This window comes from Papio anubis, chromosome 7 (assembly GCF_008728515.1).
Source record: "Papio anubis isolate 15944 chromosome 7, Panubis1.0, whole genome shotgun sequence".
Taxonomy (NCBI): domain Eukaryota; kingdom Metazoa; phylum Chordata; class Mammalia; order Primates; family Cercopithecidae; genus Papio; species Papio anubis.
In genome coordinates this window covers 123,496,201-123,520,275 of record NC_044982.1, presented here as the reverse complement: position 1 = coordinate 123,520,275, position 24,075 = coordinate 123,496,201, and the positions used below count along the sequence as shown (strand labels likewise).

The window sequence follows — 24,075 nt, the reverse complement described above, 5'->3', positions numbered from 1 at the left end:
GCAGAAGGATCACTTGAGTCAGGAGTTTGAGACTAGCCTGGGCAACATAATGAGACCCCATTTGTACAAAAAATTTTTTTAATTTGCTGGGTATGGTAGCGTGCACTATAGTCCCAGCTACTTGGAAAGCTAAGGTGGGAGGATTGCTTGAACCCAGGAGGTTGAGGCTGCAGTAAGCCATGATGGCACCACTGCACTCCAGCCTGGATGACAGAGTGAGACTCTGTCTCCAAAAGAAAAAAAAAAAAAAAAAAAGTAACATTTTCTTTGATGTTGAATTCACATTAGCATTCACAATAATATCAAATATTTCCATTCTGATGAATGAACTTCCAAAAACTTTAATTTTATTCCATGAATTGTATGAAGAAAAAGAACCATTATTAGAATTAACTGAATTTCCATTTGACACAGACAATGAGACTGATACAAAACTGGCATCACTTAAGTGTTTGCAAAGTTCTTCTTCTGCTAATGAAGATAACACATCACAGCTATTGCCTTACTTTCTATACATGCACAAGAAAACTCAGAATAGAAAATTTATAAAATCTATTTAGCAGAGCATCCTTTGATTGTAAATGAAAGTTACGCTCCACAAAGTGATATATGAATGTGCTTCCTGCATCTACATGTGTTAAGCCACTATCTTTTAACACAGACTTCTTTAAATTGTTTTTAATTGAAACTTTTAGTTTGAGATAATTGTAGGTTCACATTCAGTTGAAAGAAATCATAGAGATCTGGTATACCTTTCACCCCGTTTTCTTCAAATGGTAACATCTTGCAAAACTATAGCACAGCTGTATTATTGACATTGATACGATTCACCTATCTCATCCTGATTTCCCCAGTTTTATTTGTATTCATCTGTGTGTGTTTAGTTCTATGCAGTTTTATCACATGCGCATAATACAACATATCCACCACCAAAATCAAGATATAGTACAGTTCCATTACAAGGATCCCTGGTTATTGCCCTTTATAAGCACAGTTTTGTCACATGTGCATAAAACCATGTATCCATTATCAAAGACAAGATGCAGCGCAGTTCCATCACAAGGGCCCCTGGTGTTGCCCTTTTATAAGCACACACACTGCTCTCCCCGCTTCACCCCACTATCCCTAATCCCTGTGGAGTGGTATACTTTTATCACAAAGTACATACAGCCAATGAAATGCAAAGATATATTTCTAAAAACAATACTTTCTTACAAAATAGATGCAGAAACAAACCAAAGCACAAAGTATAAGCATATTTGGTGTGCTGAAAGCCTTGTTGGTCACATTTACTCAGGCATCCAGAACATTATACTTGAACATAATTAAACAAACATATAAATACAGTTGACTCTTGAACAACACGGATTTGAACTGTGCAGTTCCACTTACACATGGTTTTCTTTCTTTCTTTCTTTCTTTTTTTTTTGCAATAAATATGTCAGCCCTCAGTATGGGCAATTTTGCATCTGCAACCAACTTGGATCGAAAATATGGTATTATGGGAAAAGCAAGTTGCAAAAATAGAAGGCCAACTTTTTGTATCCACAAGTTCTGAACAGGTAACTGTGGGGCTTGAGTGGATTTTAGAATCCACAGGTGGTCCTGGAACTGATCCCCAGCAGGCAGTGAGGGATACTACACACAGACATACATAGGCACACAAAAGATGAGGGCAGTGAGTGATCATCCATTAAATCCCAATGAAGACCAATCTAATAAATTCTGAGATAAATTTTCCTATCCTGGCTAAGTTCCAGATTGAAAATAAGTGGACAACATAAAATAATGCTACAGAACTACAGTGAGGATTCTTACATATATAAGAACATTTAAAAAAGGGAGCCTTATACTGTGTTCAGGGGCAATCCTATCCCTCACGCAGAAATTAGGTTGCAGCTGAAGTAGCTGCTATTCCCTTGAGAATATGGATCTGTTCTAAACAGATAAGAACAGACTGGAAATAACAGTGTTAATATACAGATACCTCTTGTTTCCAGACCGACTATAAACAATTCAAAGGCAGAAACTTTGTGCTCTACTTTTGATTCTCTCACATGCATAGCAGTTATAAACACACGGTAGGTGTATAAATATTTATTAAAGGGATGAGGTCAGCACAGTAGAAAAAAATGAGAAAGTTAAAACACCACAGAATCATGGGATTTTTAGAGCTAGGAAGGTCCTTGGAGATTTTGTTTCAAGTACCTTTATTATAATTGAACAAACTGAGGCATAAAACTTAACCAGCTTGCCTGTCTAACATACCATATGTTTTACTTACTTATTCTCTCTCTTTCCACAAGATTGTAAGTTCCATGAGGGTACAGATTTTTCTGTTTTATTCACTGCTGCATAACCAGCACCTAGAACAGTACCTGGCAAATAGTATATGGGGAGTATCTGTTAAATGAATGAATATTTATTTGGGACAAAGTCTCATTCTGTCACCCAGGCTGTAGTGAGGTGGTGCAATCATAGCTCACTGCAGCCTCAAACTCCTGGGCCAAGCAATTCTCCTACCTTGGCTCCCATAAATTGCTGGGATTACAGGCATGAACCACCACACCCAGCCAGGAATAATTTTTAAAATGCAACTGATACCATTATCGAGTACCATGGGATAATCAGAAGTAAAAGAATAGATGTAAACACAGAAACACAGATACATTATTTAAATTTAGTGTTGAATGAAAATAGTAAGAAGCAGAAAGGAATCTACAACAAAAGAGCATTTATATAAACTTAAAACATATACATTAAAGTTAGTATGATAGCTTTCAAAGACATTCAGGATGATATATTAGACAATATATTAGACATATACATAGATATTTATGTCTATATCAGATATACAGACATAAAGTTAGTATGATAGTTTTCAAAGACACTCAGGATAATATATTAGACATATGGATAACTGTGAGGGAAAGGAAATGGGAGTGAAGACAAGAGATAAAGGAGAATAAAATAAAGCAGGGCTTCATACATGTTAGTCACAAAAGTGTACCATGAAATGAAAAATATGATGAAATCAGTTCTCCACATCTGAGGTGCTCTTACCCCACTTCCTTCCAGAGAGAAATATTTAACCACTGGTTTCAGCAAAACTCAAATCAGTGTGGAGTGTAGTGGCACAATCATGGCTTACCTCAATTGATCCTCCCACCTTAGCCTCCTAAGTAGCTTGGGACTACAGGTGCACACCACGAAGTCTGGCCTTTTTTTTTTTTTTTTTTTTTTTTTTGGTGGAGATGGGGTTTTGCCATGTTCCCTAGGTTGGTCTCAAACTGCTGGTCTTGAACTCATGGGCTCAAGTGATCCGCCCATGCTGGCTTCCCAAAGTGTTGGGATAACAAGCGTGAGCTACTGCACCTAGCCTGTTTTGTTTTGCTTTTTGTTTTGTTTTTACTTTTTAATTAAAGTATAACACACATATAGAAAATGTACAACTCCAGGAATTATCACAAAATAAACACATCATCCATTACAAACACCTCACAGGTCGAGAAATAGTACATCACTAGTAACAGGAAGCCCCCTCCAACTTTCCCTGAGAGAACCACTATCTTGAATGCTAACAGTAGATTAGTTTTTTTCTATTTCTGAACTTTTAATAAATGGAACATGGAAGGACCTATAAAGCATGCAGTCTTTTGGTCTAGCTTTTTTCATTCTACAGTGTTTTTTGAGATTTGGCCAAACTCATATATAGCAGTTTGTTCATTTTCATTTCTGTATAGTTTTTCATTTTAAGAATACACAATTTTGCCAGGTGCAGTGGCTCATGCCTGTAATCCCAGCACTTTGGGAGGCCGAGGCAGGTGGATTACCTGAGGTCAGGAGTTCAGGACCAGCCTGGCCAACATGGTGAAACCCCATCTCTACTAAAAAACACAAAAAAGAAAAAATAGCCAGACGTGGTGGTGGACGTCTGTAATCCAGATACTCAGGAGGCTGAGACAGGAGAATTGCTTGAATCCCGGAGGCGGAAGTAGCAGTGAGCCGAGATCGCGCCATTGCACTCTAGCCTGAGCGACAAGAGCAAAACTGTGTCTCAAAAAAAAAAAAAAAAAAAGAAATACACAATTTTAGGTATCCATTTATTGTTAATTGACATTTGACTGGTTTCCAATGTGAGGTCGTTATAAATGATTACAAAGTCATATATAAGCTATTATGAGTTTCGATGCATATAAAAATGCATGGATTTTTAAAAAATATCTAAGAATGAAATTCCTAGCATATATGTATACACGCATGCACACACACACACACACACACACACTCAACTGTGGTAGGTAATGCCAAACTGTTTTCCAAAGTTGTTATAGTAAGACCTTATATTTGGTGAGTAAGATGGTTTAGAAATAAATAAAAACCTTTTTTCCCTCACAAGCATAAACATTCCTCTGACTGAGCTCTCTAAAATACTGATTTATTGTTCCTGTTTTAATTCATTGCTGAATACAACTATATGAAAACTATAAAATGTAGTGGGGTATAGCAGCTACATGCTCTCAAATCACTTCAGCCAAATTAGAATCCTGATTCTATCCAGCATTAGATTATCAGATACGCAAATAAGCTCATGGCTTGGGTATTTCAAAATAAGGGACCAAAAAAAGTATAAATTCAATTCAAATAATTTGATTTAAATCACTTAATGAGGTACTCATCATTTTAAAAAACCAGAAATTTGCTGAGTTTGCTTATCTTTTGCTTATTTTATGGTTTGGTATTGATTTTATTTTCAATTACGTTAGCAACACCACTATTACTTCAATGTTTGGTGACTTAAAGGTTTAGAGACAGGAAATCATGACTCCGATTCTCTCATTCATTCATCTGACAAATATTTATTGAATATTGAAATGGACATGTATCAGTTTTATTTTTGACCACCCAGCATCTGAACTCCCTTTCTGTGTTTAGAAAATTTGCCACTGTATGTATCTTATAAAAAAGACTGGGTGCCGAACCAATCATGAAAGCGGAAAAAGACCAGATATTTGGCCAGGCATGGTGGCTCACACCTATAATCCCAGCATTTTGGGAGGCCAAGGTGGGTGGATCATGAGGTCAGGAGTTTGAGACCGGCCTGACCAATACGGTGAAACCCTGTCTTTACTAAAAATACAAAAATTAGCCAGGCATGGTGGCACCCACCGGTAATCCCAGCTACTCAGGAGGCTGAGGCAGGAGAATCGCTTGAACCTGGGAGGCAGAGGTTGCAGTGAGCCAAGATTGAGCCACTGCACTCCATCCTGGGCGACAGAGTGAGACTCTGCCTCAAAAAAAACAAAAACAAAAAACAAACAAAAAAAAACTCTGATATTTGCTCTCCCTATTTAGGGACCAAGCACATAGATTGGTCAATTATATGCACTCATGCAGAATTTGAATCTAGAGCTAAGTAGCAAAAACAGTTTAAGATTCATTCTCAGGGCTGTTTCCATCATATAAGGATACACGAAGTCAGCAGTCTGCCACCCAAAAGTGGGCCCTCACCAGAACCTGACCTTGTTGGCACCCTGATCTCGAATCTCCAGCCTTGAGAACCATGGGAAATCAATTTCTATTGTTTATAAGCAAAAAAAAAAAAAAAAAAAAAAATCATTCTTAGAGCAGTGATATACAGCACCCAGTGGCAATGCTCCAGCAATGGCATCCAGTGGCATCAACAGTGTGTTCAACAGGAAGAGGATATAGCATAACTTTGGCTATGGTCTAGCCTTGAGGTTTGTTTCATATTTGTTCTCTGAGTCTGGTTCTCCAGTCTTCTAGTCATTTCTGTAAGCCAACCAATATGCTTCCAATAAATTCCTTTTCTTTGTTTCAGCTAACCAGAATTAATTTCTGTCATTTGCAACCAAGAATTCTAAAATGGTACCTCTAGCATGTGCCAGGCTCTTAAGAACCAGGCACTAAAACACAAAGACAAATGAGACATGACCCTGCCTTACAGGGGTTTAATAGAGAAGGCAGACAAGGAAACAAGCAATATAATACGTGATAAGTCTATAACAGGAGTAATCACAGGAAGCACAAGAAGGACACACAGCTTAGGCTTGAGGAGTCAAAAAAGAAAGACATCATATAAATTCGGAAATATGAGTAGGTGATAGAGGAGAGATGGAAGGGGATTCCACACGAAAGGAGGAACAAGCACAAGGCATATCACCTTTTCTTTACTCATCATCTCCTTCCTAGACAGTATCAAAAGTATATTTGAATATACCTCGATAAAGTTAGAGGGAAACATATTTGAAAGATAAAAGTGACAAAAGACTGGTCACTTTTGTCACTTTTATCACAAACCTCATGCTTCAAATACACACACCACCGCTGTCGCCTCCACAAATCTAGCCAAAACTACTTTCCTTCTCTCCTTCTCATCTCAGTCACTTTTCAGAACAGTCAACCTGGGCTTTTACGGTTTTTTCATTTGTTTGTTTTTGGTTGGTTGATTATTTTTAATGGGGTGGAGGAGGAATCATGAATGAGTGGATAAAGGAATTGAAAAGAGAAGTAAAGGTGTTAATCAACTGTAATCAGTGTAGTGAAGCACAAGGCATTCTGCCAACAGCCTGCACTGGTTTTCCTTAACAGTAGGTATAATTTTATGAAGAAAAATACTGATATATAATGTTTTACTGGCCGGGCGTGGTGGCTCATGCCTGTATTCCCAGCACTTTGGGAGGCCAAGGTTGGCGGATCACTGGAGGTCAGGAGTTCGAGACCAGCTTGGCCAACATGATGAAACCCTGTTTCTACTAAAAATAAAAAAATTGGCCAGGCACGGTGGCTCATGCCTGTAATCCCAGCACTTTGGAAGGCTGAGGAGGGTGGATCACCGGAGCCTGACCAACATGGAGAAATCCCGTTTCGACTAAAAATACAAAATTAGCCAGGTATGGTGGTGCATGCCTGTAATCCCAGCTACTCAGAAGGCTGAGGCAGGAGAATAGCTTCGACCCGGGAGGAAGAGGTTGCAGTGAGCCCAGATTGAGCCACTGCACTCCAGCCTGGGCAACAAGAGTGAAACTCCATCTCAAAAAAACAAAAATAAAAATAAAAAATAAAAAAATTAGCCAGGCATGGTGGTGCACACCTGTAATTCCAGCCACGTGGGAGGCTGAGGCAGGAGAATCGTTTGAACCTGGGAGGCAGAGGTTGCAGTGAGCTGAGATCATGCCACTGCACTCCAGCCTGGGCAACAAAGTGAGACCCTGTCTCAAAAAAATAAAAATTAAATGTTTTATAAAATAACATATATATGCTATTTTCTCTAAAATTATAAAATTGCAGAATGACATTGATTTTAGAGATTATGTTTTAAAATTACATGAGGCTTACACAATGTATCATTTTTGCATTAAAAAAATTTTTTTTATGGATACTTAATAGTTTTACATATGTTTCCTTTTTTTTTTTTTTTTTTAGAGACAAGCTTTCACTCTGTTACCCAGGCTGGAATGCAGTGGCACAATTATAGCTCGCCTTAACTTCGAACTCCTTGGCTGAAGCAATCCTTCTGCCTCAGCCTCCCAAGTAGTCACCACACACAGCCCATATGTTTAATTAAAACTATGCACTTCATAAGCTTTATAAGCTCTACCATTTTCAGTCATCCACTGCATGCATGTTCAGGCTTATACAGGAAAAACTACCATAGAAGGAAACTAACAAACCAACCACTATTAGAAAAACCCCATCTCTACAAAATTTTTTTTTAATTAGCTGGGCATGATTGCTCATGCCTGTGGTCCCAGCTACTCAGGAGGCTGAGGTGGGAGGTCTGCTTGAGCCCAGGAGGTCAAGGCTATAGCGAGCTATGATCACACCACTGCACTCCAGCCTGGGGGACAGAGTGACACCCTGCCTCAAAAAGAAAAGAAAAGAGACTGGGCACAGTGGCTTACGCCTATAATCCCAGCACTTTGGGAGGCTGAGGCAGGCGGATCACCTGAGGTCAGGAGTTCGAGACCAGCCTGGCCAACATGGGGAAACCCTGTCTCTACTAAAAATAAAAAATTAGCCAGGCGTGGTGACGCATGCCTGTAATCCCAGCTACTTGGGAGGCTGAGACAGGAGAATCACTCGAACCTGGGAGGTGAAGGTTGCAGTGAGCCAAGATCATGCCACTGCACTCCAGCCTGGGTGACAGACCAAGACTCTCTCAAAAAAAAAAAAAAAAAAAAAAAAAAAATGCAATAAAGGAATCTGAAAGCAAATGATCAGTGACATCTCATTCTCAATTCCCAAAATGACATCAAAATTATATAACAAAAAGTGATTTGAGTATTCTACAATATACAATTGCCTCTTAAAAAAGTAAATCGTTACTACCAGATGAAGGACAGATATGAAAAAAAGTTTTAGTTTAAGTTTCGTTAAGTTAAACAGGGTAAAAATTCACTTCAGTCATACTGAACCATTTACAGTTTCTCCCTTTACACAACTCCATGCCACCTTTGCAAATTCAGTTCCTCCTGTCACAATATCTCTATTCCAATGGCCAACTACTATGTAACACCGGAGACCTGCTCTTCGAAGCCTTCCTTACCCTTTTCTCCATGAGAGACTGTCATGGAGACGTGTCTCTTTTCTTATGCTTCCAGAGTATCTTGCACATATCTCTACTATGATTATCACATTAATACTCTATTTATTTCTCTGAACATTTATTCTTCTCAACTAGATTATGCATTGAGAGTAAGCAATGTTACACCCCCATCTCTGTAAACATCTGTTCTAGCACACTCCCTGGCAGAGAGTAGGCAATCAATAAATGTTCGCTAAATGAAGAATGATGTGATGTATTAATGGTATTAATATTAGGTTAAAGAAGGTATATATCATCATACACATATGCTCATAAAATAATATGACTCAAACTTCCAATTCTGCATGCGGAAGCTAATCACCTCCATTGTTTTTTTCTTAAAAAAGGGAGACATTTTTAGTCTTCACGATAATCATGTATAGATTGTGGATGAAATAAAGTTTCCTACTATATATAAAACCACTGAGCAGTATCTTTCTCATTTCATAAAAAAATCATAATTTTTTTTATCATTAAGTATTCCTTTGTATTCACCACCTTTTAGAAAGTCTATTTACCTACACACCTATCCTCTGAGAATTGTATGCCCTGTATGGGCCTGAAAGCCATGTTTTATGAACCTTTGGCTTCATCGGCCACAGCTGATTAGACATAGATACTTGCCTCAAACTGAATTTTCTCCCAGAGGTTCAGAATGAAATCACAGAACCATGAGCGAATATATGAATTTAAAAGTTAGAAGACACGTCCAGCCATGTGCAGTGGTGAAAGACAACATGCAAAGTAAGAAAAATGAAGTGGAAAAGCAGGAAGACTCAGAGATATCATGCTACCCCAGGTAGTAACAAAATAGCTGCATGGGGCCGGACACGGTGGCCTGTAATCCTAGCATGTTGGAAGGCCGAGGCAGGAGGATCACTTGAGGTCAGGAGTTCGAGGCCAGCCTGGACAATGTGGTGAAACCCCATCTCTACTAAAAATATAAAATGAGCCGGGTGTGGCGGCATGCGCCTGTAATTCCAGCTACTCAGGAGGCTGAGGCAGGAGAATCACTTGAACCCAGGAAGCAGAGGTTGCAGTGAGCCGAGATCGCACCATTGCACTCCAGCCTGGGCGACAGAGCAAGACTCTGTCTCAAAAAAAAGAAAGAAAAAAAGAAAATAGCTGCCTGGGTTATAAATTTCCAGTTCCTGGTTTCCCTTCCCCTTCATGAGTCTTGGCTGTACTTCTATCAGGTGCTGTGAAAACTCCAGCATCTTTGCCTAATGGGAACTAATTTCCCTTTTTTGGGTAAGCCAGGTTAAATTTTTTTAATCACAAACAATTTTTTTTTTTTTTAGACAGTCTTACTCTGTTGACCAGGCTGGGGTGCAGTGTCACGATCTCAGCCCACTGCAACCTCTATGTCCCAGGTTCAAGCGATTCTCCAGCCTTAGCCTCCCGAGTAGCTGGGATTACAGGCACACACCACCACGTCTGGCTAAGTTTTGTATTTTTAGTAGAGATGGGGTTTCGTCACGTTGGCCGGGCTGGTCTCGAACTGCTGATCTCAAGTGACCTGTCTGCCTCGGCCTTCCAAAGTGCTAGGATTACAGGTGTGAGCCACTGCACTGGGCCACAAACAAAAAATTTGATTAAACCTCAAAAAAGAAAAGCAAAATATCAGTTAATCATAGAAGCGAAAAAAAAGTTTCGTTTAAAAAAACGGCTGTTAGGCCAGGCACGGTGGCTCACGCCTGTAATCCTAACACTTTGGGAGGCCAAAGTGGGCAGATCACGAGGTCAGGAGGTTGAGAGCAGCCTGACCAATATGGTGAAACCCTGTAGTCCCAGCTACTGGAAGGCTGAGGCAGGAGAACAGCTTGAACCCGGAGGCGGAGGCTGCAGTGAGCTGAGATTGGGCCAATGCACTCTAGCCTGGGCGACAGAGTGAGACTCTGTATCCAAAAAAAAAAAAAAAAAAAAAAAAAGGCTGTTAAGCTGGTATCTTCAGATATTCCTCAGCACAATAAAATGAAAAATATTCACCAAACATAGCAGGTTCAAACAATATTCTATAAATCCAACTTCAGTGTAGTTATGAGTATGAATAAAATTCTATTACAAAGTTATGGTGTCCAGAAAAAATGAGAGATTAATAGGGAATTTCTTAGACTTTATCTGAACAAATTATTTTTTAAAGAAAAATAATATCAGTTACTACAATTTTGACCAAAAATGGGGTGAGATTTTTCTTCTCCGGTGATAACACCAGTCTTACCTAACAAGCCAAAGTAACATTCTATAGTTTTCCCCACCCATCTACACCCATTTATCTTAAAAACATGACATTTCAGAGTCCTCAACTAAAATACTCAGTGGTAAAATACAGTGACCTAAAAAAAAAAAAAAAAAAACCATTCCCCAATACCACAGTCATTACAGCTATACCTCAGAAATACTGTATGTTAGGTTCCACATCACTACAATAAAGCCAATATCACAATAAAGGAAGTCACACGAATTTTCTGGTTTCCTAGCGCATATAAAAAGCTATGTTGCAGGCCGGGCATGGTGGCTCACGCCTGTAATCCCAGCACTTTGAGAGGCCGAGGCAGGCAGATCACAAGGTCAGGAGATCGAGACCATCCTAGCTAACACAGCGAAACTTTGTCTCTACTAAAAATACAAAATTAGCTGGGCATGGTGGCACACGCCTGTAATCCAGCTACTCAGGAAGCTGAGGCAAGAGAATCACTTGAACCCGGGAGGCAGAGGTTGCAGTGAGCTGAGACCGTGCCACTGCACTCCAGCCTGGGTGACAGAGCGAGACTCCATATCAAAAACAAAAAGCTATGTTGCTTTCAGCTCAGAGGAGGCCAACTTTCTTCAGTTGTCCCAAATCTAAGTTCACCTGACACCAGCCGCCTCCACCATGCCACCAAAGTTCAACCTCAATGAGATCAAAGTTGTATACCTGAGGTACACCAGGGGCGAACTCAGCGCCACATCTGTGCTGGTCCCCAAAGATTGGCTCCCTGGGTCTGTCTCCAAAAATGGTTGGTGACAGTGCCAAGGCAACTGGTGACTGGGAGGGTCTGAGGATAACTATGAAACTGACTGTTCAGAGCAGACAGGCCCAGATTGAGGTGGTACCTTCTGCCTCTGCACTGATCATCAAAGCCCTCAATGAAGCACCAAGAGACAGAAACAGAAAAACATTAAACAAAGTGGAAATATCACTTTTGATGAGACTGTCAACATTGATCGACAGATGCAGCACCTATCTTTAGCCAAAGAACTCTGGAACCATTAAAGAGATCCTGGGGACTGCCCAGTCTACGGGCTGCAATGCTGATGGCTGCCATCCTCATGGCATCATAGACAACATCAACAGTGGTATGGTGGAATGCCCAGCTAGTTAAGAAGCACAACAAAAAATACTTTAACAAAGGTTCATTTGACAACTAAAAGATAAAAAATATTTATACCATAGTCTAAGTATGCAATTGCATTACATCTAAAAAAAAATACATATCTTAATTTTAAAATACTTATGGTAAAAAATGCTAACAATCATGGGAGGCTTCAGCAAGTGGTAATCTATTTGCTGATGGAGGGTCTTGCTAGAGATGTTGATGACTGATCAGTGTAGTGGTGGCTAAAGGTTCAGGGGGCTGTGGCAATTTCTTAACAGAAGACAACAATGAAATTTGCCACATTGATTGACGCTTCCTTTCATGAAAGATTTCTCTGTAGCATGTGATGCTGTTTGGGAGCATTTTACCCACAGTAAAACTTATCCCAGAGTGCTGGGATTACAGGCATGAGCCACCACGCCTGGCTTGTTCCCAGGTTTAAAACAAGACAAACTTACATGTGAAACCGGCCAGTCTCATGTAACTAAAGCTTAGCAAGACTAGGAAAATCTATATGTCAACAGCCAGTCCAGAGATAAAAACAAAACAAATAGTACTTTTATGAAACTTTCCAAGATTATATAGTTAGTTCTAGTATTCAGAAAAAATGAAAAATGTTAAATTTAGACTAAAACAAAGGTTTATGAAAAATTAAACACTGACTGCCATAAAAACGATTTTAGGGCCCCACAAGGTGGTGCATGCCTACAGTTTCAGCTACTCCGAAAAGACTGCTTGAGCCCAGGAATTTGAGGTCGATCTGGGGAATATGGCGAGACCGCATGTCTAGAATAAATAAATAAAAATTAGAAGAAAAAAAAAACCTTTGTTAATCTCAAGATACAAATTCAAGAGAAGGAAAAAGGCCAGGCACAGTGGCTCATGCCTGTAATCCTAGCACTTTGGGAGGCCGAGGTGGGTGGATCGTGTGGATCAGGAGTTCAAGACCATCCTGGCCAACATGGTGAAACCCCGTCTCTACTAAAAACACAAAACTTAGCCGGGCATGGTGGTGTGCACCTGTAATTCCAGCTACTCGGGAGGCTGAGGCAGGAGAATCGCTTGAACCTGGGAGGTAGAGGTTGCAGTGAGCCGAGATTGCACTCCAGCCTGGGAAAAGCGAGACTGTCTCAAAAAAAAAAAAAAAAAAAAAAGAAGGGAAAAAAAAAACTTTTTTTTTTTTTTTTTTAAAGACAAGAACCTCTGTTGCTGAGGCTGAGGTGTGTGGCACAATCATAGCTCACTGCTGCCTCAAAGTCCTGGGCTCAAGTGATCCTCCCACCTCAGCCTCTACAGGGGAACACTACCATGCCTGGTTAGTTGGTGTTTTGTGTTTGTTTGTTTTTGAGAAAGTCTCTCACTCTGTCACCCAGGCTAGAGTGCAGCAGCACAATCTTGGCTCACTGTAACCTCTGCCTCCTAGGTTCAAGCAATTCTTGTGCCTCAGTCTGCCAAGTAGCTGGGATTACATGCATACGCCACCATGCCCAGCTAATTTTTGTATTTTTAGTAGAGATGGGGTTTCGCCACGTTGGCCAGGCTGGGATTACAGGCGTGAGCCACAGTGTCTGGACTATTTATTTATTTTGTTTGTTTTTTATTTTTGGAGAAATGGGGTTTAGCTATGTTGCCCTGCTTCAAATTCCTGGGTTCAAGTGATCCTCCTGCCTTGGCCTCCCAAAGCACTGGGATTACAGGCATGAGCCACCACACCTAGCAGGAAAAAAAAAAAAGGTTAAGTAACGATTTATTGTAACTGTTTACAATAATGGAAGAAGGCAGAGGTATCAATAATTTTTAATGACATATTGCAGGCTCGAGTGACCCGTCCACCTCGGCCTCCCAAAGTGCTGGGATTACAAGGTGTGCACCACCCCGCTAGGCCCATTCTGTGCTCTTGTTCAACCTTTCTCTATAACATGCTTTCATTTATGCCCGAATAAAAAAATACAATCTTAATACAGCTACTTCCCTCACACCTTAATCCAAAAGAGGAAAGGCTATTTAAATGCTACAGTACAGATTAAATGAAGATTGAAAGTAAGTAAAGGGCATTCCTAGAGTTTAACCAGTGCTATTAATAAGAAAAGTATGCTGAATTTTAAATAAGCAACTAATTAAGTGGTACAATTAAGAAATACTAATCATCGGCCGGGCACGGTGGCTCAAGCCTGTAATCCCAGCACTTTGGGAGGCCGAGACGGGCAGATCACGAGGTCAGGAGATCGAGACCATCCTGGCTAACATGGTGAAACCCCGTCTCTACTAAAAAATACAAAAAAAAACTAGCTGGGCGAGGTGGCGGGCGCCTGTAGTCCCAGCTACTTGGGAGGCTGAGGCAGGAGAATGGCTAAACCCGGGAGGCGGAGCTTACAGTGAGCTAAGATCCGGCCACTGCACTCCAGCCTGGGTGACAGACCAAGACTCCGTCTCAAAAAAAAAAAAAAAGAAATACTAATCATCATCACCAATTTTTTTTTTTTATTATTATACTTTAAGTTCTAGGGTACCTGTGCATAACGTGCAGGTTTGTTACATATGTATACATTTGCCATGTTGGTGTGCTGCACCCATTAACTCGTCATTTACATTAGGTATATCTCCTAATGCTATCCCTCCCTCCTTCCCCCATCCCCACAATAGGCCCTGGTGTGTGATGTTCCCCTTCCTGTGTCCAAGTGATCTCACTGTTCAATTCCCACCTATGAGTTAGAACATGCGGTGTTTGGTTTTCTGTTCTTGCGATAGTTTACTGAGAATGATGGTTTCCAGCTGCATCCATGTCCTTACAAAGGACACGAACTCATCCTTTTTTATGGCTGCATAGTATTCCATGGTGTATATGTGCCACATTTTCTTAATCCAGTCTGTCACTGATGGACATCTGGGTTGATTCTAAGTCTTTGCTATTGTGAATAGTGCCGCAATAAACATACGTGTGCATGTGTCTTTACAGCAGCATGATTTATAATCCTTTGGGTATATACCCAGTAATGGGATGGCTGGGTCAAATGGTATTTCTAGTTCTAGATCCTTGAGGAATCCGCCACACTGTTTTCCACAATGGATCAACGCCAATTTCAAATTTGTGACAGGACACCAAATGTTGGACCTCTTAGAAAGATTAATGGTCAACTTGCCATGACATTTTCAAAAGCTAGAGTTGTATCTTGCATTTTAAAACCCAGGGTTAGTTGGTTTGTTCTTTCATTCACTAATTCATAGCCTGGTGGAGGAGATATATAAATTAAAATACTTAAGAGCAACAATAGTTATAATAGCTTAGTTACTGAATATTTATTAGTCATAGACATTGTTCTAAGTACTTTACTTGCACTAGCAAACATAAGCTTCACAAACACCTTATGAAGGCATCATTAACTCTATTTACAGGGAAGAAAATGAGGTACACAGAGTTAACACAGTCAAACAGCAAAGTCAGGTTTCAATCCCAGGCAGTCTGGGTCTGGAGGCAACTACTTTATCCTGCCTCTCCACTACTATAGTTCATTCCATAAATTCTTACTAAGTGCCATCTCTGGTCTGGGTGCTTGAGCTATAACACAGTTACCAACAGATTATTCCAAGAGGGTCCCAATTCTCCAGGTAAGAGTATGGATCTGAGAAGGCATTCTAGAGAAAGTAATGCCCGGCTGAGTCCTAAAAGTTGTAAAGGAGTTAGGTAGGCAAAAAGAAAAAGGAAGGAGGAAACAAAGGCATTCCAGGCAGAAGGACTATATAAGCAATGGTCAACAATCCAGAAACAGTATGTATATTCAGCGAATTATCAAAAAGCAGCTCTGCAGAGCTGGAGTGGAAAGTAGAAGACAGAAATTACTAGAGTTAAGATTAGAGAACCAGGTATAAGCCAAGTCATGGAGAGTTTTAATCATATACTAAAATTTTATCACAGTCACAATGGGGAGTCAATAAAGAATTTTCAGGTTTATGTTTCAAACATACCATTCTAGCAATTCTGAGAAGGTGAATCTCAAGGAGATAAAACTGAAGACAGGAAAATCACAAAAAGGTAAGGAAATAGTTCCTAATAAAGCAGAGGTTGGAACAAGGATGCTGGGGAAGTAAATGATTCAAAAATATTTAGGAGATAAATCCAGCAGAATTCAGTAAATAAATGGATATAAGGAATGAGAGAGAGAGAGAGAGAGAGAGAAGAAATCATGAAGGATTTCAAAGTTTCTTCCTTGGTTGATGAAGTCAACAGTAGTACATGATGTCTTTGAAAGAAAAGCTATAGATAGGGAAATAAAGTCCAGTTTGGACAAGAAGAGTTTGAAGTGAAGATGATAAATAAAATAATTGAATCTGATGCTTTGGAAAGAGACTGATGCTAGAAAAAATGGCCTGGGGAGTAATAGGTAGATACACAGTAATTGAAACTACAGGGATAACTGTAGGTTAGGACAATGTGAAGGCTGAGAAGAACAACTGGCCAACTCAGAAACACCACTGTTTATGGGACAGGCAGAGAATACACAAAAGGGGATGGCATGGTGGAAGTCATGGGGCAGAGTTTCTTGAGAAAGTATTATTGTCATTGGTTACTTTACAAGAGCAAGTTTAGTGATATGAGAAAGTAGAAATTAAACGACAGTGGGATAAAGAGTAAATAAGAGAAAAAGGATTTTAGGACCCCACAAGGGCCCTTGTTGTTGATACAGACAACTCTATCAATTTTCTCATCTGCAAAACTGAGAGAGTAGGTGACTGTGAATACTAAACAATGCACTACACAGGACCTCACATATAGTAAGTGTTACAGGCCCTCATAGACTGTTTTCATCCTTGTTCACTACACGTAGCCACATCACGTGCCTTTCTGCTCTCAAACATCCCAGGCCCCTTTGCATTGCAAGGCTTTGCACTTGATACTCCTCTTTCCTCACTCAGCTCTTCACATTTCTGGCTCCTTCTTGCTTGTCGAGTGTCAATCTCCCAAGAGAGGGTTTCCCCAAGAAGTACTCTAACGACTCTCTTTCGTTCATTCTCTCAGATCACCCTGTTTTACTTCCGTCATAACCCGTACTACTCTTCGAACTTTTCTTGTTTATTTAAAGATAATATGCCAAAGTGATTAAGAGTGTAGGCTCCACAATCAGACTGGTTGCAAACTGCAGCTTTGTCATTTACTAGCATGTGACCTCAGACAACTTGTTTAAACTCTCTGTGTCTTAACTTCTTCATCTTTAAAATGGGCAAAATAACACACACACACCCCCTGAAAACAGACAAAAATAAAAATAAATGAGTAAAATAATTACCTCATAGACTTCTTGGGGGAGTTAAATTAGCTAAAACATACAAAGTTACTACAGGAATACAGGTACATTTTAAAGTTCTCAAATATTACATATTTAATTACAGTAATCTTAATGTTCTATCAAAGAGCATTTATCAATATGTAACAGATATTACATATTGTAATATCTGTAGCAATAATAATTCTTAGTCCAAATGTAAAGATGTCAACTAACAACCAAATGAAGAAGTGCTATTCTAAGTAAACCTCAGGAAATACTACTGATGGAAGGGATCTTTTTTTTTTTTTGGTCACAAAAGTTAGGAGGGAAAAAAAAAACACATCTGAAGCTAAAGATCTTTAGTTGAGCAAGGGAAATTTTTATAAGCTTTATATGTAATTACTGTGTAATTTAGATCAATTTATGAAAAAATAAAAATAATACAGATGTTGGGGAAAAGGTTTGACTTAAGTAACTTTGGGAAACTTGAGACTGGAAACTCTAACAACAAAAAGAACTGTACATAAGCACTGCTCTTTTTTGGTAAAGGCATTTCTCATGGAGATACAGGTTAACAATTCTAAAAGTACTGCACATGGACGATGGGACTGAACAAATAACTTAATGGATGCCAGACGGCGTGAGCCAGATTTCTCACTTTTGGAGGTAATAGATAACAGGGTAAAGCTAGAATGAACTATATAGTATTGATAGTCAAAGACATCAGTATGAATTCATGTTTACCTTAATATAGATACAGATAATAGTTATGTATGTGTATACATACATATATTTTCCAGGTCTATACACTGAAAAGGCCTAGAAGTCATGATATTACAACAGCAATGAGCACACTGAGTAACCAGATCTTGGTTTCTAACATGATTCACCAAAAAATAGAACCAGGGATCCTTGGAAAAATGGCTGATTCTAGGGCTGGGGCAGGAAATATACAAGATGAGTCTGGAACTTCTTCTAGTGCCAGAAAGTACGGAAGTACTCAAAAAACGAAACAATGGAGTATGTCCTGTTGATAGAACAATTTGAGCAACAAAATAAATAAAGTAGTATAGGATTATGACCCCAAGTATAAAATAAACATCTATGAATCCATACATATATAAATGATTGAATAAATATATAAATGGGAAAAAAAAAAGACTACCCATAGCAGAAGAATTCCAAATAATTTTATAGACAGTGCCCCTTTAAGAAAATAGAGATAGATCCACTGAGTGTGGTCTGCACTTAGTGACTTGTTTCCAAAAAGAGTATGGGAAAACTTTACAGTAGAGAAACCCGGCAAACACTAGCTCAGCCTGGTGACCAAGGTTAACAATATCAGTGATAAGCCACACTGAGAGTATTTCCCCTTGATATGATGCAATGAGAGTGGCACTTTACCTCTGTGACTGTCCTCCCTCAAACCCATAACCCCAGTCTAACCATGAAGAAAGCATCAGACAAACCCAAACTCAGGGACATTCTATAAAATCTCTGACCAATACTCCTCAAAACTATCAAAGTTATCAAAAACAAGGAAAGTCAGAAATGCCATCACAACCCAGATAAGGTAAGGAAAGATGTCAACTAAATGTATTGTTGTATTCTGGATAGGATCCTGGAACCAAAAAAGAACCTTAGGTAAGAACAAATGAAATCCAAATAAATGAATTTTAGTTAGTAGTAATGTACCAATATTGGTTCCTTAACGCTGACAAATTTAACATTGAAATGTCAGATATTAGCAATATGGCAAGACCTCCATTTCTTACAAAAAAAAAATAGGGGAAACTGGGTGCAAGGTATACTTTAACTCCCTGTAACTTTTCTGTAAATCTAAACATATTCTATAAGAAAACATTTATTCAAATTGAATAAAAATAGTAAAAATATGGGGAAGTTATTGCCTTAACCAATCTGATTTTAGTCCCTTAAGTCATGTATAGTGGGCTGGACAAAAACAGAAATACAAGTTGTATTGTGCAAAATAATCTCAACATGGATGAACCACTTATAATACTGTATGTGTAAGTGCCTATAAGTCATTTTTTTATGTGCACATTTTGATTCCTTAATCGGTAAGCACTTCAGGAGCAGAAAACCCTCCTCCAAGCAGGAGGAGGCCACTCAAATTTGGGACTAAAGCAAAACTGTGGTACTAATTATATTAATAAAACTTCCACCTGGGCCAGGCACGGTGTCCCATGCCTGTAATCTCAGCACTTTGGGAACCTGAGGTGGGCAGATCACTTGAGGTCAGGAGTTCAAGACCAGCCTGACCAAGATGGTGAAACCCCACCTCTAACAAAAAATGCAAAAATTAGCGAGGCATGGTGGTGTATGCCTGCAGTCCCAGCTACTTGGGAGGGCTGAGGCACAAGAATTGCTTGAACCTGGGAGGCGGAGGTTGCAGTGAGTCACCACTGCACTCCAGCCTGGGTGACAGAACGAGACTCTGTCTCAAAAAAAAAAAAAAAAAAAAAAAAAAATCCATATGACTTTTGTAGTGGTAAATAATTTTTTTTGTTTCTAAATGAAAGCCGAAATACAAAGATCAGAAATTTATAAAGTCTGGGCATGGTGGCTCACGATTATAATTCCAGCACTTTGGGGGGCCAAAGCAGTCACATAGTTTGAGACCAGCCCGGGCAACATGGCAAAACCTAGTCTCTACAAGAAAAAAAAAAAAAATTAGCCAGGAATGGTGGCACGTGCTTGTAGTCCCAGCTACTCGGGAGGCTGTGGCAGGAGGATCATTTGAGCTCAAGAGGTTGAGATTGCAGTGAGCCATGATCGCACCATTGCACTCCAACCTGGGTGACAGAGCAACATCCTGTCTCTTTAAAAAAAAAAAAAAAAAAATTATTAAATTTCTTTTTGTTATCATGTTGTTTTGTACATGAGACATTTTTATTTTTGAAAAGTTTTAAAAATAAAATTACCAAAAAATGTAGTATACACTCACATACTCATACATAAAGCATTAACATTTTTCATTTTTGCTTCTGATTTATATTTAATAGAAAATAACTATATAATAGTTATCACATTGAATTCTGAAACACTTCCTCATGGTCTCAGAAGAGGAATATAACTAAACATACTTGGAGAAAGTACAATGCAAAGCTCACTATCAACAATATATACTATAGGACAAAATTACAGTAACTTGGGTCCACATTGGGCATTGTTCAAGAGATCTGGAAACTTCAAAAGCCAAATAAAAATAAGTTTTCCTAACATTTGTAACTATCCTGAAAATACCTAAAAACAAACAAAAAAACTTACAAATCAGTAAGAAATCAAAGAATTTGATAACATTAACTGCTGGCAAGGATATGAAAAAACAGAAATTGTCTGCAATATCCTATAAATATCTTATAAAGAGAAAAATATTTATATCCTAGGACCCAGTAATTTTACAGTCAGGTATATGACCTGGAGAAACTATGGCATGTTGCTTCAGGAGCTACAGGAATACTCATGAGACAATGTTTATAATAGATAAAAAATGAAAACAATTTAAATGCTCATCAATAGAGGAAATGATAAATTGTATATATTCCTTCATTGGAACACTATACAGCTGTGTAAATAAGTGAACTAGACCTACGGTATCAACAAGGATTGAGGGCAGAAAAAAAAAAAATGAAAAAAGCAAGCTTTAAAATCCATATACCATGACACAATCATATTAACAGCTGCTTAAACTTACTATAACATACTTTTTTTTTTTTTTTTTTTTTTTTAGTGCCAGACTCAGTTTTAACTACCTTATATAAATTAGCTTATTTAGGCCAGGCACAGTTGCTCATGCCTGTAATCCCAGCACTTTGGGAGGCCAAGGCAGTAGGATTGCTTGAGCCCAGGAGTTTGAGACCAGCCTGGGCAACCTGATGAAACCTAGTCTCTAAAAAGAAAAAAAATAATAATAAAAATAAGTTAAATAAATAAATAAGCTCATTTAATTTTTACAACAATTGTATGAAGTGGACACCTCTATCATCCCTATGTGATCGATGAGGACACTGAGGCATGTAAAGATTAAATAACTTACCTAAGGTCACAAAATTAAGTAGCAGAGTCAATATTCACGCCAAGGGAATTTGAAATGTACTCCAATGTACATGTTCTTCAAAAGCACCCAAAGCAATGCCATGTCATTGTTCATACATACAGTTTATTAAAAAATAAACTAGAAGGATACAAACCAAATTCATTACAACAATTTCCTCTGCGATGGGAGATGAAGGTGAGGAGGATAAAACTGGGGAGAACAAAAGGGACTTTAACATGATCTGTAATATTCAAGAAAGTATAAAGTTCTACACTGCTCTTTTAGAATTCAATGTGATAACTACGATATAAATAGTTATTTTAAATTAAATATATATCTGAAGCAAAAATGAAATATGTTAACATTTTATATGTGGGCATGTGGGTGTATACAGTTTTGCTATTTATTTTTTAAACTTTTCAAAAATAAAAATCTCTCATCTACAAAACAATATTACAACAAAATTAAGAAATTTAATAAAGTTCTGATCTTCATATTTCAGCTTTCATTTGAAAACAAAAACAGCTAAACTGTGTGAGCTTATGTATGTATATATACTTTAACATACATATGGAAAATGCATTTTTACACAGATCAAGAGAGACAGGTTTTAACAAAGTATGTCAGAAACAGTATCTCTTACTATACATTTTAATGACTCACTATTCTCAGTGAAAATAAAGTATAACACTAGTAGGAAAATTCCCTTGATATCTTTCTACCTCTTTCTTTTTGTCTCTTCTCTCTCTTGCTTTCTACTTGTGATTTTTAACAGAAGGAAGCACAAAGGAACTAAGAAAGTGTCACACATTTTAAAAATAATAACAGCCATAGATGAACATATAGGCAGCCCTTCTAACTATAGGATTCCCAAACCTATAATCAAGTAATGTTTCAAAAATGTATCTGTAAATTTGTTGTCTAGAACTCACAGCACACATTCCTATGAAGAAAGTTACAAAAGCATATGAGCACCAGGAAAAAGATACTGCCTGAGGTGTCGGGCTATTGGCAGAGAAACAGGAAAACCTGAGAACACAATATGTACTGATGGTCCAAAAAGCAAAAAAAAATTCTGACCCAGGGTCTGAGGCCAGAAATCACTATTCATTTATTTACCTTTGTAATCTCAGTAACTAGCAAATTATCTGGCATCTCATAATCAAAGACCATTGCCTACTGACTGACGAAGTAATGGGGAAATGACTAAGTAGAGGAATCCATCAACAGGTGGCACTGTCAACACAGAACAGCTTTGGTGGAAGAAAGAAAAACCTTGGTGAGAAGCAATGTTTAAAGACACAAAAATCCACATATGTAAAACTATTACAAGGTTAGTGCTGGTTATTAAGAGAACGTCTTCATCTAAATTACAAGCTGTGTCTATTATTGTATAATGAAAATAAGCACGATATTTTGGGTTACTTTTGCTAACAACCTTAAGATAATTTTCCTACTGTAGCAATAGTTATTTGGGATTTTCAGTATTTTCTCCTATGACCCTTGAAAATATTTCAATGTCTTTTTCATAATTAAAAGAGTAATAATTGGCTAGGTGCAGTAATCTCAGCACTTTGAGAGGCCAAGGCAGGCAGATTGTTTGGGCTTACGAGTTCAAGACCAGTCTGGGCAACATGGCAAAACCCCGTCTCAAAAAATAGAAAAATTAGCCAAGCATGGTGGCGCATGCCTGTAGTCCCAGTTACTTGAGAGGCCGAAGTGGGAGGATGGCTTGAGCCTGGAAGGTGGAGGTTGCAGTGAGCTGAGATCGTACCACTGCACTCCAGCCTGGGTGACAGAGCCAGGCCTTGTCTCAAAAAAAAAAAAAAAAAAAAAAAAAAAAAGTAGTAATTATTCAGAACAGAGAAAAGCACAAAAACTAAAATAAAAATTCCCTATAATTCTATCACCCAGGGATAGCATCTCTTACTATTTTATATATCTCCTGCAAATCTTTTTGCCATCTATACCTATATGTTTCTTTATATTCTAATTTTTCTCTTAACATTATATTGTACTTTCTTATGTCAGTACATTTTAAAAATGATTTTTAGAAGCTATATCCACCACATAGATTATCATTAATTTCACCATTCCCATATTATAATGCATTTTGACTATTAAAATTGTTCCACTCTTATAAAATGCTATATAAATTAACCACTTCTTGTTTCTTGTTTTCTGAGACAGGGTCTCACTCTGTTGCCCAGGTTGGAGTGCAGTGGCACAATCATAACTCGCTGCAGCCTCAAACTCCTGGGCTCAAGGGATCCTCCTACCTTGGCCTCCCAAAGGGCTGGAATCACAGGCATGAGCCACCTAATAGGGCCTAAACACTTCTTAAATGTACATTTCTACATTGGTCTTGTAGAATTCAAAGTGATAACTATGATATACAATAACGAAGTGTGGTGTGCTTGACTCCCTCCATCCCCAGCATCCTCCCACAAATTCTACTGAATAAACAATCTATCTGGGGCATTAGATAGTAAAATAAAATAAAATAAGAAAGGAAGAAAAATGTATCAGCTATTCTCACTCTTCTTCTACCTGTGGTAGGAAAAAGGAAAAATCGCCCAAAGATAAGTCTCTGACATCAGAGAAGGCAAGAATAACAAGTCAATTTTCCTGCTAGAGCAACTTTTGTTTTCCACCTAGAACAATGCACCATCAATTTAAGTAGGAATAGCACAAGATTTGTTATATACCAAACACCTCTATCTGCATTAGTGCTTTAACTAGGTTTTTGTAGGACATAGAATGCTTCAAAAAATTCTGCAAACAACA

At 38.5% G+C, this 24,075-nt stretch overlaps 1 protein-coding gene and 1 pseudogene across 7 annotated transcripts in view; one reads left to right on the top strand and one right to left on the bottom strand.

Moving 5' to 3' along the window:
• The window catches only part of DENND4A (DENN domain containing 4A), a 131,840-nt gene that overhangs the window by 105,287 nt on the left and 2,478 nt on the right, over positions 1-24,075 (bottom strand). The gene's annotated exons all lie outside the window — the stretch shown is intronic.
• On the top strand, positions 11,484-11,973 carry LOC116275961 (annotated as a pseudogene).